Raw genomic sequence first — 17,259 nt, 5'->3', positions numbered from 1 at the left:
ATATGTAGACCACTTTTGATGGCAATCATTCTATAACTTCCCATGTATCTGTATAAGCTGAAGAGGTTGGTGATTAGTGTGGATGATTGTCTCCTTCCCCAGAATGTAGTGCTTCCATTGTCGGTAAGCCTGCATGGTGGAATACATCTCTTTATCATAGGTGTTGTACTTCTGAATTGTATCGAAAAGTGTCTCACTATGATATTCCATTGGATACCTGTGTTGGGTGAGGACAACACCAATATCATAGTTTAAGGCGTTTGTCTCGATTTCAAATGGCTATTATAGATCTGGTAGTGTGAGTATTGGTGCAAAGCAGAGGTAGTGCTTCAACTCAACGAATGTCTTTTGTTAGGACTCAGACTAGGAAAAATTTGCTTTCACCTTGCCCTTAGTAACCTAACTAAAAGGCCAAATGATATGGGATAATTCCAACACGAACCTCCGATAAAAATTTGCAAGGCCAAAAAAGTTGTGAGGCTCCGTTAGAGTGGTCGGGGCTGTCTAGTCTCGAATGACTTGGATATTGGCCAGGTCCACATGCATGTTGTTAGTGTCAGTCTTTGCAACCTTCCTCCAGTGTTCAAACATGCTCTTACAAAGTGATTTTAAGGTGTCAAGGTCAAATTTTGTCATTTCAGTGAGTCTTCAAGTAAAATTTGGTCACTAGGTATTAGGTCTAGGGTTTGCTTTTACTCTTGTCAAAGTTGTCCAAATGTCGGTCCATGTCACCATTCAGCTGAGTGTGCCATCATTCAGAGAGTTTTCATCATCATTTCAAGTTCCATTGGGTCATTTTATACCTTGTTCATGCTCTAGTTGCGCCTAGGTAAGGTTCATTTCCCTCTCCTAGGGTTTTGAAGGTAATTTCTCTTGGATGGTCAAATCATCAGCAAAATTGTATCCTGATGTTCATAAACCTTCCCCTATCCTTAATTTACCTTATTAAACACTTCCCATCACTGATATCCCTCAAGTTCCTCATTTTCGCACAAACCCTAGTTTCTTGCTACAACTTGACAATTTTCTAGACTAGGCCTGTGTTTTTCCCTTTTGGACGTCTTCCCCTCACTCAATTTTTGAAATTCCACTTTCCCCTGCTTCCTAGCATCCCTCCCTACTTCCAAAAATTTTCTCAAGAATTTAGAAGCCCTTTATCTCCTTCATTTCACTTCATTTGGACAAATCCCCTATTCCACACACCGGGATAGGCTTTACTCCTATGATGTTTCTGAGCAAGAAAAGATGAATTTGGGAAAACTTAGAGAGGTTTTTGTCCAAAATAGGCCAAGGAAGAAAAACCTCCTTCACATTTTACATAGGTGTTATTTTTTTAGAGAAATGTCAAAAATACAGTTGCCTCAAGAGAATTGGTGCACTGCTGAAGTGACCTTGGGAAAATCAAGATTTCTCCTAGCTTGGTTGGCCAAATGAATTTCATGATGAGTCAAATGATAACTAGACACAAATATCTTCCCAATGAGCTATCATGATCTCAATTTGGAGTTGAGGAAGACCAAACGTTGACTGCAACAACACTCTGCCTTTAGGCAGCCTCATTTGGCACATTTTGACCAGTCTTTGGAGATTTGACTTTTGATAGGAAAAATGAACTCCAAATTGAAAAATTATAGTTGGGTTTGAAAGTAGACTTAATAGCTTTTCCAACGTGCTATTCCACACCCAATTTGGACACCAGGAAGGCCTCCAAAAGTCTTTTGCAAAAAGCGCGACACATTGGGTTTGGGGGCGCGACGCATTGGGTTTGGGGCGCAACGCATTGGGTTTGTGGCACGGTGCATAGAGCTGCCAAGCTCGATTCTCTCAAAAACTCCCTAAAATTTCCAAAATCACTCAACTCTTCTAGTGTGCAAGTAAGTCAAGATCTTTTCCTTGCTAGTAAAGGAGTTTTTCTTAATGGTGGTTGTGTAAAAGAAAATTCAAACCCTAATACCTTGCAATTTCTCAAAAGCCATTGCCTAGGGTTTGTACTTGTCATTTTGCTGCCAATTTTTTCTACCACTCCCTCATTTTTTCACTCCTCCATTCATTTTCTCAGCTTATCCACCCATTCCCTAACTCCCATATTCAGTCATCCCTATCCCCAATTCCCATTTTCCCAAATCCTAACTACAAATCCCCAGACCCTAATTGCCATCCCAAGCCCTAAATATCATCCCCTAAACCATTTCATTCCATAAAACCCTACAGCTAGCATCAAATCCTCCCCTCATCAATCCCACTCATCCATGGCGCTCAAAAACATGAAGGCAAAACCGCCAAGCTGCCCAAAGGAGGAGGGTGGAGCTCACTTCACTTGAGAAAGAGATCAATGCCGATCGGGAATCTTGGCTTGAAAGAGCCAATATCCACTTAGAGAGGTTGTTGTAGAAGGGCAACAAGGAGAAGACATTGTTGAGGCACATGGCCTACCATTACTTGGCGAAAAAGAAAAGTTGCAAGGCAAGAATCAGGAGCTTGAAAGAAAAATTGAAGAGGGCATCGAGGAGGCGAAAGGAGCATGATAGACTTCAGATATTGGCTGAGGCTTCCTTGGCCCAAAACAGCACTTGATGGAGAAGACTCAGCCCAAATTTCAAAAAAATTGGGACACTTTTTGCACTTTTGAAATTTTTGGGCTAAAACACAGAAATTTCTGCCCTATGTGCCGCCCCACCTGGCACTCGCTTTTGATGGGAGCCTCCAAATGAAAAAAACTCAACATTTTTGGATTTTTCATGGAAAAATATGCTTTCCTACCAATGGCCAAGAAATTTTGACAGGTTTTGAGCCCTTAAAAAGGCCAAAAACACTCAAAAAATGACCTTACTGCCCCTATTTTGACACACAGGAAGTAGTGTTGGGAGAACTAAGTTTTGGAGGGGCAAATGGAGGCCAAATTCAAAACATCCACTTGGGTTGGAAAGTAGACAGGTAGAACTTTCCAAAAAGCACACTTGGAGTGAATTTTGACACTATGAAGGCTTCCAAAAGTGGGTCCAAACAGGCGCTATGCATAGAGAATCAGGCACGACGCATAGAGGAAATTTGGCCCAATTTGACCAAGAATGCTCTGTTTTTCAACCAGCTTTTGCCAATTTGACTCTTTCTCCTTCTTAATTTCAAACTTGTGATGTAATTTAATGTAAAGTGATGGATATTGATGTAATTATGTCAAATTTTCACTCATGGAGGTAGATTCATCTATCAAAAAGTTGTTTGCAACTGAATGAATCAGTGCCCTAGTTTTTAGAGGCACGCTGTTCCACTGCCTAATTTGTAGTTCTCAGTTTAGAATTAGTTGGAACAGCTCCTAAACTCATGAGCTCGACCCCTAGAGGCTAGGATGAGTTTTTGTTTGCCTATATCCCATGTTTTTTCAGTCATTAGCATGGTTGGACTTTTGAGAAAGCCTTGAGCTTCATTGTACACTCATATCAGCATTTTGGCTAAGGAATTGAGACCAGGGTTTGCAGCACTCTTTGGGATCCATGTGGAAATTTGCTTTGGTACAATTCTTTCTTTTGTAATTGTGAATTTGTTTATGTGATTATATGCCATTATCTATCTTATTTCTTCTTAGCTAAATCAAACAAGGGAGAAAGGTAGAATCCATTGAAATTGCAGTGCTCTACCTTGGGTTTGCTTTAGTTTTTGATGTTTTTAGCTGTTTGGAGAGGATCCATGAGTTTTCTTGCCCTCTTCAGCCCCTCACCTGTCTAATCGTTCCATCTCATTCAATTTGAATTGCCAAAAACAATTGCCTACCTTGCCCCATTGAGACCTCTACAAGACTGAGCCTCATTCCCCACACCCAAAATCTGCCTTTTCATCAGAGCCAACAAATCATCATTTTGTTCAATGAAACTCTTGCACACATATACCTAGCCTAAGATCAATAGTTAAATCAGTCATCTCAAGCCTTTAGTGATTACAATTTTTTGAGATTGACCCAGAGAGAGCCCTCTCCTGACCTGGTAGGGCTAGCTACCAGGCTAAGCGTGGTTTGATGTTGGCCCTGGATCCTACCTTTCTCAACCTGAGGTAGATTTAGGCCCTAACACACACCACACTCATCTATGATGTAACCCAGGTATTGGACCTGGCTTGAGCCAAAGGTGGATTTCTCCAAGATGACACACAATTTGTGCTGTTGAAGGGTTTGAAAGACCTACCGAATGTGTTGCAAGTGCTCTTCCCAACTCTTGTTGAAGATGAAGATGTTATCTAGATAAACTACCATGAATGAGTTGGTGAAGGGCCATAAGGTTTCATCCATTAGCCTCATAAAAGTAGTAGGGGAATTTTTCAACCTGAAAGGCATAACCAACCATTCAAAAAGGCCTTCCTTAGATTTAAAGGTGGTCTTCCATACATCTATGGGATCTATTGGAACCTAGTGATAACCAGACTTCAAATCGGTCTTGCTGAAATATTTGGCCCCCTTGATTTGGTCTAGCAGGTCATCAATCTATGGGATCAGATACCTTTTCCTGATAGTGATTTTGTTTAGTGCTCGATAATCAATGCAGAGCCTCTAGGTCCCATCCTTCTTTTGTACAAGTACAATCAGGCTCCCACAAGGTAAGGAACTTGGTCGGATGTGCCCTTTCTACAACAACTCCTAGATTTTCTACTTGATCTCTTCATTTTCCAGAATGGAGCATGATATATCGGTTCGTTGGGTAGAGGTGCTATGAGAGTCAGATCAGTTGAATGCTTGACCTAACAATGCAAGGGTACCCTTCTGGGTGAGGAGAAGATGTCCCTGTATTATTCCACAATAGTATCCACCTTCTTCTGCTACTTGGAGGAACCCTTCCAGGGGGTCATGGTTATGGCTACGACCTTCCCCTTACTTTGAGAGTGAATCAGAAAGAAAACAAATTTCCCAGTCTGGGAGATGACCTTACTGAATTGCTTAGCAGAGATCAAAGTGATGGAGGTAGGTGGGGCTACCTTTGGTATCATGTATAACTTAGTACCCAAATAAATAATAATAGAGCAAGGTCTAGACTCATATACAACATGCCTCTTTCATAAGTATAGCTGTTCCAATAATAGATCACAAACTTCAAGAGGAGCAACATCACACAGTACCTCATCCATGAAGGGATTGATGCTATAGGGAAGGCGGTACTATTGGTTCACATGGAGATCTTGTCCATGGTGAAGCCACCAGATGGTATACAATTACATATGTATTATAGTCGATAGGCCTAGCCGCTTCATGACCTCTGTTGAAATGAGGTTCTTTTGGTTCTCGTTGTTGACAATGAATTGCAGCGAAAAACCCTTCACCCGCATCTGTGAGTGGAATAGGTGCTGCCCCTCTTTTGGATCTTCAGGCTCAATCTTTTGGATCTTGGTGGTGGCCACAGTGGCATTGGGATCTGCATAAATGATCTACTTCCCTTTGTCATTCCCCTTGTCGGGTTCTAACTCAAAGTTGAAACAAGTGTTGGACTGAAAATCCTTCAGGTCGGCCACCAGTCATTTCTTGGCCCCGCACTCACTTGTGTTGTGAGTGGAGCTCTTATGGAACTCACACCATTTTCCCGTGTCCTTAATTTTCTTTGTGGTCTTGTTCTTTGCTTGCAGCTTTAGCGGGTTATCCTGGATTCCCCTACCTTGGCTTTTTCCTTTGCTTTGCGCTTTGGGGGCACCTTTCCCTTGATTCATATTCATAGATACAAAGTCTTGATTTTTATTTTTAAGCTTTTGCTTGATCTTGATAGCGTATCGGTACATCGTGCCGAGGATATGTCCAAGAACTCCATCTCATCCTAGATGTATCTGTGTGGGAAGTCGTGGTTCTTGAGTACCAAATGTTTCTCAAAATCCTTGGTACCCAACTTCATGCAAAGGGTATGAAAAACATTAGTAAAATATGGCATGTCTTGGTCCCTTCCCTGTCGCAGTGTGGTTCACTTTATATATTTATCCTCATAGCTCTCGAAAGGGTATTACTGCTCCTTGATGGCATTCTGGAATGAATCCAAAATGGGTGTGGCAGAAAATAGTGAGGGCGTACTTTCATCCTTCTTCTCATAGTAGGCTTCCCACCAATCCTTGACATGGGGGGCAGATTTGAGAAGAGAAAAAGTAATCTTTTCCCGGCTGGAAAAATCATGAATAGAAAAATATCCTTCTAGCATATTTAACCATTTATCTATGGCATCCACGTCTATCTAACCCTCAAATATGGGAATGTCAAAGTTTATTTGTACCGTAAAGGGTGTGGCGCTTCCACAGTAGCTATTGGAAGTAGATGTGTCACCCTTGGGTAGTCATTGAAGGATCTAGGAAAAGTCGTCCATCATCATGTTCCTCTGTTGCTCGAGGGATTCTTCGAGAAAGATTTTGAAAGGATCTCCTGCCCCCTCGTCTTTCTTTTCTTCCCCCATGGGAGTCCATCGGGATTTGTGAAGCTGGTCTTGTAAAGGTTCGACCAGTTCAAGCACTAACTCTTGATATCCCGACCTCGTTGGGGACATGCAAAGAAAAACATAGAAAGAGAAGACTGCTCTAATACGATTGATCTAAATTTAAATAGGAATGCAAAAAAATATAACCATAAATCCAAATATGTAACAAAAATAACACTTCATTTCATTAATATCAAATACTAAAATCTGCTTACAAACATAATGGAAATAAGACTAGCTCAGGCAATGGTAGTTTATCTCTAAGAAGAGATGTGGTCGCTACATGCCTCTGAATTTTGTTACAATGAGGCTCAAGGGCATATTTATTATTGAAAAACATGAGGAAACCCTAAAAAAAAACCCTAACCCCAAGAGATGTAACGCCAAGATTTTGTGGGCCTCATTGGGGTTAGTTGGGAAACCAACTTCCCAGGGTCATAACTTGGTCATATTATCTTTGTTTGGCGCGTAAGATACCTTTTTCGAAAGGTCTCACCGAGTACTATAGCTTTTGCCACATGCCCTTTCCTATGGCCACGGGCTTGTAGGGGACCTAAAAAACGTCGTTTAAGGGGTCAAAATTGCTTCGGATGTTCAGAACCCAAAAAACTACTAAAAATAGTAAATGTTGAAATAAATAAGGAAATAAAAGAAACTGACTGGAGATCTAGTTGGGATAGGTGGGTGGCCACCAATATCCACCTGGATCACCTCCGCAGTGGAATAACCTTGCACACATACAAACGAACACTCACTAGGCACATTTACTTGCTTTTCGAAGGCACATATATACTCCTCTCTTGCTAACAGTTATAGCTAAGGAAAACCTCTAATAAAATGGAAATTGGGTTGATAATTTGGATGGGATCTTATTCCAAACAGTGTGAGGTCTAATTGGGACTTCACATCAGGGAAACCCCCTTGGTTGATGGATTTCCAGGACCCAACCATTGGCACTAAAAGGAGGGACATATGACAAGTTGTTCCTGCTGAGTCTGTTTTGAACCTCTTATCTAAAATGGGTCATCCTAAAATATTACTCCTGAGGTGTTTCTCTAATTTATCAATTTGTCAATTTTCAATTCCCGATGAGCCTTTTATCACTTGTCTCAGTTAAAGTTTTATGGCGAGGATGGAACATCCGGGATAGAGCACATTTTTTATTTTCTTAAATTTTGTGAATCTTACAAAAATCGATGATGAAGATTTTTCTTGTGTACTTTTCTGCCTCACCCTTGAAGGTCGAGTTAGCCAATGTTGTCATACTTTACCATATTCTTCCATCCTTTCTTTTCTCATTTCCTCCCGAAGCTTCATAAAGAATTTGATAGGTATGATTACCATAATGTTCTTAAAAGAATTAATCAACTAAGAATGAAGCCTAATGATTTAGTTGAGGATTTTTCCGATCGATTCCTTCACCTTTGTTATGAATTTCTAGGAGAAGGCATAGATTGGGATTTCTTTAAATAAAATTTTAAGAATTTGGTTCATATCTCTTTGCACGGTGAATCTAAAACCCCTAATGCTTTTACCTCCCTAACTCTTATAAATCATGAGACACCTCGAATTTTAGAGGAGGAATCTACTATTCCTTTTGTTCCTTGTCCTCCTCATTTTCCAATCCCGATGTGGGTGCATCCTTGAGATGATAATAAAGTTGGGAAATCTATAAATCAAATTCCTAATCCATATCTTCATCCTCCTCCCGCTTTTCATGATTTAATGGAAGACACTTAGAAGTGGCTCATGGAGCCTAGGGTGAAGCCTAATCCTTTCATTCCTCAAGATAACATTGGAACTCTTAACATTAATCTTTAATCTGGTTCCATTGAAAGTGTTACTTCTTCAAGGGACATCTGGCATTCTCTATCATCTACATTTTATGACTCTCCATATCATGATTTTCTTGATCAAACTACTCCACCAACTAACTCTTCATGCTCTCTTGATTTTTGAATTGCTGGTTCAAATTGCTGTCAGATACAAGGTAGTCACATTACATTGGTAGAGGAGGAGGAAAGTGAAGACACTTTTGATCTCTCTTCTCTTTTTCAAATTCCCGCTTGTCAAGATAATGCACTTCCATTCTTGGATGATTTTAATCTTCTAATCTCGGTAGTGAATCAAATAAAATCAATTCTTTCAATCAATATGTAGCCTTGGGAAACAATCATTCCATTGATGATGAATATGTTCATGTATGCCATCACAAATGCCTAGGTACATCAAATGATCTTTCGTTTTCTCATGAATATTTTGATTTAGATCTATAATTTAATTCGGTCAAAGAAGATGTCCTTATCGAAACTTCCTCTTCATCTCACTATCCCTCATGCTCTATCATTTGCAATGCATCTATTTGTGATGAATATACACCATGGACTTCAAGTTCTTCATCCAACGAGTTAACATCTCAATTGACACAGGGTGGTGATATTATCCATGATGAAAATGAAAAGAATCAAATCATTGAGTATTCTTACCATCCCTCATCATCTATTCCCTTGCATGAAGATAAATCTTCTTTTTTTTGGTTGATAAGTGGGTGAATCCTAAAAATCACGCTTAACCTATGGCTGAGAGGCCATGAATCAGGAGCATCTAAGCCATCAAAGTCACCCAGGGATCGTACCCAGCCTGAGCCGCACCAATGGAAACCATGCTGGATTTTTAGTATCGGCGAGACTAGAACCGATGACCTTTGCTTACGAAGCACCTTAATAGCGCGCTCCTTCACCAACTATTATATATCTCTTTGATGCATGAAGATAAATATTCAAATCAACTTTCTCATGAAATTTCTCCAGTCTTGAAAAATCTGGTCAAATCAGTGACAAAATAGTTTCCATCTGATGAGCAATGGTATTAATGAAACCAGTGGTAGCAATTGTCCTCACACCATGTACAATCTGGTTCAGTCTTCAAAATGTGATTTTACAATCTTTAAAAGTTTCAGGACTTGTCAGCAAGTCAAGGCACCTAAACTTCCATTTACAATTATGTCAGAATCTTGAGACCCTGGTAAGCCCCCTAAACTAAGTCAGATTTGGTTTCTCTCACACAATCCTTCTCTTTGCATGGTTTTATTCCATGTAAATTTATTTTTGAAAGATGTTTGGTATTTAAGAAAATTTCAAGATTTTACGTCTGTTCGGATTTAACAATCTTCTTTAGTTGATTTATCTCCATGTAAACCTATTGCATCAAACTCGGGTTTGGAATGTGTATCTCTTATAAATTCATGGAACTGTAAAAATGACCACCTCAAAGATCATCTTTGGCTGAAGGAATCATATCTATTAGATTTATTTCATCATGAACATCTCCTAGTTTTTATTGTGAACATCATATCATGAATCTTGTTCTTCACTACACCTAAAATCCTCTTGAATGCATATGAATGCAAGAGTTATTGTGAGAATCAAATTCTTCTTCATTCATTGTGTTCTGACTGATCACATGGGTTTGTTGTATTGGCATTCATTTTCAATTCTTTTGATGATTACGATTCTATTTCAGTGTGTTGCCAACTTCAAAGAAATAGTTTGTTGCACTCATCATGCGAAGAAGATGATTCTATTATTTAGATTATTTGTGAAGATGTTCAAGCTAAGTTATCTTGATATTTTGTAACCGAGAATCTCATTCCAAATACGGTTCATCTGATCATGATATTAATTGTCATGTGTTTTATCATTTTCCCACTAGTATATTCAAAGATAGTTGTTTTGCATCCGTTGATCTTCATTCCTCAACATCTCACTATTTGGATATTTGTCGAGCAATCAACCTTTTTTGATGGTTATGTCAGGTCCTCACTATCTTGGCATGTCTTTTGAATATGATCAGATCTTTTTTTATCATGATATTCTCATCCTGGTCGCACACTTTTAATTTAAGATTCATTGTTTCAAAGTTTTTAGGTTTTTCATGAGGATTGTTTCGAAATTTCATGTTACAATCATTGAATGGTTGGAGCAATATTACTCGGAAATCTCCGTTGAAAATAACAAATTTCATCCTTTTCTCATGCTTGCTAAATAGGATGACATAGAAGAAGGTGCATTCACAAGAATTTTTCGAGGTTTGTTTGATTATGGTTTCTGTCGAAAAGGTAAGAATGTGAACTAGTTAGAAGTAGTGGTTGTGACACATCTTTCTGCCCATAGGAAAGACCTTCTTTTTGTTGTGCAAGTTCTTCAAGCTCTTATATTTTCTCTTGCACATTACTTTATATTAATTTTAATCGATCATATCTTTGTGTATGCACGTCAGGAGCATCTACAGTGGCTACATTGGAAATTTCATTATACATGACCTTGACCTTCTAGTTGTTTAGATTAGGAGTAGGACTAGATGCATTCTAGTTTCCCCTCTCTTGCAATCATTTTGCAGTTTTTCTCCTTAGTCTTTCTTGTGTTTTCTTACTTTTTTCTTGCATCATGTTTTAGTTTAGCTTCCTTTTGCTTGTCTTTTGGTTTTTCTTTCTTGTTGTGTCATGTCTTTTCTTTTCTATTTTGTTAATAAGTTATTGCATGAAGGATGTCCCATTTGGGCTCAAAAGATAATATGGCCAAAGAAAAAAGTAATTTGTGACACTACAACATTTTTCTAACCTTCAATCCTTATTCTCTTCCCCAGTTACACCTTTTGGTCAATGTCTTTCTAACAGAAAAAACGATCCATATGTAAGGAACGCTTTGTGTCGAACCATGATATCCGTCTCTATTCTAGAAACGTTACAACTTCACTCGGTTCTTTATGTTTCAATGTTTTCCATGCTTATCCAATTAATTGGAGAAGGAGAAGGGAAAAAGTCTAACTAGCAAACCAAAATCAAATGTCTTATATGCTTCTTTGAAGGAACATCCTCTTTTTCTCTCAATAAGTTGGGATCCCTCTTTAGCCCATGAAATGAATAAGTGCCTATGCACAGTACTCTATACAATACATAAATAAAGGTGAAAGAAGAGAAAGGCTTCCTGCACAGAGAGGTGAAGCAAGAAACTCCATCGAGGTAGTGTCCAAGCTCCCTGGTAGCGGAGTAATGTTTGTGTTCCTGAAGTGAATCCGTCGGGGTACAGTGGAGTAATTTTTGTGTTCCTGTAGTGACTCTGCTGGGGTATTGTCTAGGCCAGATGTCAATGGAATAACATAGATATGAAAAACAATAGTCTAGAAATATAAAGCTTGCGAACTATACTACTCTTCTCTAATTCAAAACATTGTGATATTGTTGATCTTATGTTTGTGTTGAACCGAGAAGGGACAAAGGGGAATACGCTTATTCGTGGGGTAAGTGGGGACACCAAAGTGATATGTACGATGAATCAATACTTCTAAAAGAACTAGACATTGCACAAAAGAATCAACCTAGACAGAGAAGCAAGAGTTCTACTAATGTGTCGCCAAGTGTTGTCACTATGAAAAACACCCTCCAAAATTTTTCCAATTCTTGAGTTTTGGATCCTACTTTAGATCTTGTGATTGACCATTCCATAGTCACTTCTTGGTTGTCTAGTTCTTTTTAAAGTCTTCGATCTTACTTTTGAATCATAAGTGTCGAAGTCACCTGCTCACACATAGTATGTAATGCATTCATGAAAGAATTCCTTCTTTCAAGATTGAATAGGCATGGAATGACCCACTAAGATAGTTCCCATGCAATTTTCAACCCATGTCAGTAGTCAGTGTGCACATCATTGATAGTTCCTCACTTTGTTTGTGATCGTACTTCTTTTTCGATGAGTTTCTTCAACTGTCACCTTTTGTGCACTGCCATATTTGCAAGTGTCGTTTTCATGCTTATGACTATCATTTTTTCTTGTGCTCGCTCTAATTAGTGCCTTTTTCATGTTATCTTCACTTTGACATGTGTCCCTTTCACTGTTGTTCGCATATCATAAGTGTCGTTCGCACTTTTCTCTTCATATAATAAATTTCATGTTTTGGCATGCAGAGTGTCACACAATGCACGAAATATATTTTTGGTGTGTTTAAAGGGGTAATATTTTTTTTAATGAGTTGTAGTCACCATGTAAACATGTATCACACTCGTTTCCAAAGTTTCAATCACTATAGCAAAAGTGTCATCATGGTCATCACAAAGTGTGTCTTTGGTGTCACACTTGTCGTCGCAAAGTTGTGGCATTGAGGGAAGTTTGTTGTTTATGTGTTATGGATGATCTATGTTGTGTCAACATTTTTTCTAAGTGTGTGATCACAGTCAAGTCATATCACTTCACGTCAATTTAATTGATCCTAGACACAACCAAATTCAAAATAACTTTTGACCAAGCAACTTAGCCTCATTGGACCCTCCTGAACTCAACATTGCACGGTCTCAGCCCTCAAGCTACAACCCTTCATATTGACACTACACAATACACATTTCCTTCCTCTTAGGACTATGGACTGTGCAGTCTCAGTGCTCAAGCCCAGACCTTGACCTCCAAAACCACGCAATCATGCCCTCCAACCAGGCCTGAACTGTGCAATTGTGCAATCACCTGGCCTCCCTGCCTCCCAAAACTATGAAGTGGGAAAAATCAAGGCTCAATCCTCCGGCTTGAGTTCTTGAGTCCCTCAACTACGCAGTTCCTCTTCCCAGGCCTCTAGAACTATGCATTGCGTAGTCTCAAGGCTCAAGCCTCTAGATTGAATCCTTGAGTCCCTTAACTATGCAATGCCTTAGTGTCCCTCCCTCCCAGAACTTCACAGTGGCCATATTTAAGCCTCAAGCCCTAAACTTAAACTCTTAATCCCCTCAACTACACAGTATCCTAAACATGGTCTTCCTAAACTACGCATTGTGTAGTCTCAAGCCTTAGTCCCAGACCTGGGCCTCTAGAATTGCCCAATCCCTTAGCCATTTACTTAACTAGTCACCAGTCCCAACCCTAATAGGTGAATTCTTGAAACACGTTAGGTTAGGGGTTTTTCAGATTGATGTCATCTTGTCGTGAATGGATTTCAGTTGCAAGTAATCTATCTTATCATGAAAGGATGACGAGGGAGGAGAATGAGAAGGTGACCATGCTAGAAGACACATATGGAGTTGAAGAGATAATATGATCATCAAGCGACAAGATGAAGGAACACTAGATTACAACAAAATATCAAAGATTAGGTCTGCATAAAGACTCCATCTGATTCACAACCCTTTGGAGGGTGGATATGAAGAACAAATCATGTCTCTCATGAAGATGAAGCATTATACATCTCTTATTGAAGACAGGAGAAGAAAGAATTTCTTGACATTGCCATGTCATCAAGAAGTCCTTTTCAATAGTTTTATGTCATGTCATGTCATGATTCATCATGTGTCACATCATTTTTCGGAATATGTAATTCAATATTGAAGAAATATAATGTAAATTGGAATTCCAAGAGTCATTCATGTAATGTGAAAAGTCATGTAGGAAGTCAAAAGGTCATAGAGAAGTTGAATAACCATTAGAGTATCCCAAGAGTCACAAGGAAGGTCAAGGATCACCCCATTTGTTATATATACACCCTCATGGTACAAGAAAAGGACTTTTCAGCTTGGCTCATCCCACAAGGCATTAGAGAGACAAGCTAGTTCTTTTGAGGAGCAACACTCCATTATTGGAGCTAGTGGTGTTCAATGTGTACATGTGTCTTGGGACTTTTACTTTAATATATGAAGCCTAATGGATGACACGTTCTTCATGCATGGATTATGAATATTTGTAGGACTATTATGTTAATGTTTATGATTCATGTTTGCTTTCACCTATACTAAATTAGTTGAACTATTTCAGTTATTTTAGTGCTTATCATATTGAGAATGTGTTGTAGTTGTTGCATTTCTCGTCGCATCTTTGTGGTGTTGGAAATAATACTGAGAGGGGGGGGGGGGTGAATCAGTATTATCAGATCAGATAAAACTTTTCAATTTCATACTCAGAAACATATACGCTACTTCAGTTAAGTGAACCCGCGTGTACATGCTACTGTGTCTAAAGCAACTAGCGTATATCCAGAAATCTTATGATTCAGTTAGCTTATCTTCAGTAAATGCATCAGAACATTATTAACCATATTAACAGTAAACAGGTGCAGTATAACAGAACAGATCATCACACAAAATCCACACACATGAACACCATGATATAAGGTGGAAACCCAATGTGGGTGAAAACCACCTGTTGCAATTTGTCTCTTTCTTCTTTAATAAGAAACTTCTTTTACAATGTACTGGTGCGGTCCTTTACCAGCACCCAAGCTACAACCTGTAGAGGGCTACAACCCTCATAGCTCTTGTACTAGCCGATCCATTTACTAGTACGTAGGTGCCAACCCTACAGAAGGCTACAACCTTTACTCGTTTTCCAGCTGCTCCTGGAAGGGAGCTACAACCCCCTGGCTCTTGTACTGGCTGATATGTTTACCAGTACGTAGGTGACGGCCTACGATCTTTCCGGGACCACGTTTCATACATTTTCATACTGGATCCAGAAGACAATCACCATTGTAGTACAACCTGCATCATCAATCACTGAAACACCCAATACTGAATCACTGAAACCTTGTCAACAACATCATAACAACAACCAGATCCAACTCCATCTTCAAATATCATACTTCACATTGTATACGCTACTTGGATGAACCCAACTTGCGTGTATAAGCTCTTTTACCAAAACCAACCTGCGTACAGATCTGCAAATTCAAGCTTAAAACTCCGTAGCTATATCAGACATCAAAACATACCCAGATCATAATAATAATAAACATGCGTCAGTAGATCTAGTCTGTCCACAGTCAAACCATATGAAGATAATTATTCCAAGCCTTGAGATCTCGTTCCATCATCCTCCACATGAGTGAAACCTTGGTTCAGATCACCAACCCATAACCAGCATTTGGATCTCATACTTCCTCAGATCTTCATCACTCACAAACACTCACTCACTTTGGCCTAATGATCTTTCTCCTTATATAGCTTTAGGCCCTTCACAATACCACGGTCCAAAACCATAGTAACCCAATACCATCAACTCAATACTAGGGATCAACACGTCTGTCGAGACTCCATGGTCCAAAACCATAGGCACAAATTCCAAGGACTAACTACCACGGACCAAAAGTAAGCTTTCCGACATGTACGCTCTTTTCCGTTCATGAAACTGCGTGTATACCCTACTTGGTATATAGCGAACATGCATACACACGACTTGGTATATAGTGAACTAGCGTGTATACGCGACTTGGGCTTAATGAACCTGCGTGTATGAACTTTCTTGACCTGCTGTACTAAGATCTGTCCTCTGATTAAGTTGCCATCACCTGTACCTGCCTCTGAGTGAGTTGCCATCAAGGACAACACTTGAATCATAATGCCAACAATCTCCCCCTTTGGACTTGATGGAAACCACCACACCAAGTCACTCTCCCCCTTTGACATCAAGGGCAAAGGGCGGACCAAGATATTCTCTTCTTTGGTATACCTTTTGCTGTCCATACTCCCCCTGAGTACCTGCTGAAATCTCCAAATGTGTTCCCCTTTTGTATATGCCAAAGTGTACCAATCTATCCATGCTCCCCCTGAGTACATGCCAAGTTGTATCAATCCATCCATGCTCCCCCTGAGTAGATGCAAGTTCTAAGACCAGCCATTCATTCAAGACCATGACTATCATTCATCATATATGATCTGTACCATAAGCAACAGCCTGCAATACCATTCCTTTGATCAAACAGCAAGATGTATCATTTAGCTTCATAGACTTTATCAACAACTTCTAACCATAATGCCAACAATGCATTATTTGAAGTATATGCTCCCCCTGAGCCTGTGCCATCTGTAGTTAGATCTGATCATGCATACATCAGTAATAAGCATCAAGATCTCATCATCAACAAGTTAGGATTAAACACTTCTAACATCTTACAAGTATCAAAACATTTCCAAACATCCTCAGCAGAATGTAAACGTTAACCAAGAGAGCAGATATTGGACTGAATCATATCAAACCCCTTTTCTGAGCCTATCCCCACTGCATTTCTCCAGACTGTCATATACGCGATTTTGCAGTGTGAAACTCGCGTATATACGCGACTTCCCTTCATTAAACTTGCGTATGAGAATTAGAACATTGAAGTTCTATACCTTCAGCTCCCCCTGAGTCTGTTATGTCTGTGTTGTGCTGAGTACCCTGTGTTGTGCCACATCTTTCTGACTGATCTTCCTTCTTCTTCCATATCTTCAGGCATGTCGATGATTTCTTCTTATCATGAGCTTTGTTCCTGCAATCCTTTTCTTTATGTCCAAACTTGTTACATGCATAGCATCTTACATATTTCATATTCCTCCTATAGCAATCAACAGCTTTGTGGCCAAACATATTGCAAGAAAAGCAATATCCATTAAAGTACCTTGAATGTGATGATCTTTCTGCATGATGGTCTTGAAACCTTTTTCTTCTACATATGGCTGCAACATGTCCAAGATTATGACATTCATAACATTCAACATTATTCATGGGAGGAGTAAAATATTTTCTTTGAGGAGTCTCTTTCCTTGATTGTTGATGGGGTTGTCCTTTCATCTCCTTGTAGAGCCTTTCAGATTTTGCATTAGAGATTCTTGTCTTACTTTGTGAACTAGATTCACCTTCAATAGACTCATGAAAAACAAGACCAGTTTTGATAGCAGGGGACCTTTTACTACTAAGAATATCATCCAAGATCTTAGTACTATCTTGAAATCGTAATAGTTTATCCTTTTCTTCTAATTTACTTTTCAAGATATTTACCTCAACCTGATGTTGTTCTTCTTTTTCTAGACATTGCTTCTTCAAGG

This window comes from Pinus tabuliformis, chromosome Q (assembly GCF_031772625.1).
Source record: "Pinus tabuliformis cultivar Carrire ecotype Pingquan chromosome Q, CPIR1, whole genome shotgun sequence".
Classification (NCBI taxonomy): domain Eukaryota; kingdom Viridiplantae; phylum Streptophyta; class Pinopsida; order Pinales; family Pinaceae; genus Pinus; species Pinus tabuliformis.
Note: the sequence above shows the minus strand (reverse complement) of the source record.